Genomic DNA, 1,231 nt, shown 5'->3' with positions numbered 1-1,231 from the left:
GCGATCATTTTTCTGATCGCTGCATGTGTCGCTAGGTAGCTAGTTATTTTTTTAGGTTCACCGCCAGGTTTTTATATCGCTAGGTACCCCGATATACTACCCAATAATGGTTTTAACCCCCTGATTGCCGCTAGTTAACCCTTCCACCCCCTTTTGCCAGTGTCACTAAGCGATCGTTTTTCTGATCGCTGCATTAGTGTCGCTACAGTCGCTAGGTAGCTAGTTATTTTTTTAGGTTCACCGCCAGGTTTTTATAGCGCTAGGTACCCCGATATACTACCCAATAATGGTTTTAACCCCCTGATTGCCGCTAGTTAACCCTTTCACCCCCTTTTGCCAGTGTCACTAAGCGATCATTTTTCTGATCGCTGCATCAGTGTCGCTAGTGTCGCTAGGTAGCTAGTTATTTTTTTAGGTTCACCGCCAGGTTTTTATATCGCTAGGTACCCCGATATACTACCCAATAATGGTTTTAACCCCCTGATTTCCGCTAGTTAACCCTTTCACCCCTTTTGCCAGTGTCACTAAGCGATCGTTTTTCTGATCGCTGCATTAGTGTCGCTACAGTCGCTAGGTAGCTAGTTATTTTTTTAGGTTCACCGCCAGGTTTTTATAGCGCTAGGTACCCCGATATACTACCCAATAATGGTTTTAACCCCCTGATTTCTGCTAGTTAACCCTTTCACCCCCTTTTGCCAGTGTCACTAAGCGATAATTTTTCTGATCGCTGCATCAGTGTCGCTAGGTAGCTAGTTATTTTTTTAGGTTCACCGCCAGGTTTTTAAAGCGCTAGGTACCCCGATATACTACCCAATAATGGTTTTAACCCCCTGATTGCTGCTAGTTAACCCTTTCACCCCCTTTCACCAGCGATCACAGTATAAGTGTCACTGGTGACGCTGGTTAGCCAGTTAGTTATTTAGGTTCCCCGTCAGGTTTTTATATAGCGCCAGGGACCCCCATATACTACCTAATAAAAATTTGAACCCCCTGATTGCCCCTAGTTAACCCTTTCACCACTGATCACCGTATAAGTGTTACGGGTGACTCTGGTTAGTTTGTTTTTTATAGCATCAGGGCACCCACCATTTATTACCCAATAAAGGTTTAACCCCCTGATCACCCGGCGGGTGATATCAATTAGGTTTTAGGGTCAGGGTCTGCGTCGCCCCAGGCAGCGCTAGGTTAGTGCCAGTACCGCTAACACCCACACGCAAAGCATAAACCTCCC

Source organism: Lithobates pipiens, unplaced genomic scaffold (genome assembly GCF_037356315.1).
Source record: "Lithobates pipiens isolate NorthernLeopardFrog02 unplaced genomic scaffold, aLitPip1_a1.2 Scaffold_23, whole genome shotgun sequence".
NCBI lineage: Eukaryota > Metazoa > Chordata > Amphibia > Anura > Ranidae > Lithobates > Lithobates pipiens.
Note: the sequence above shows the minus strand (reverse complement) of the source record.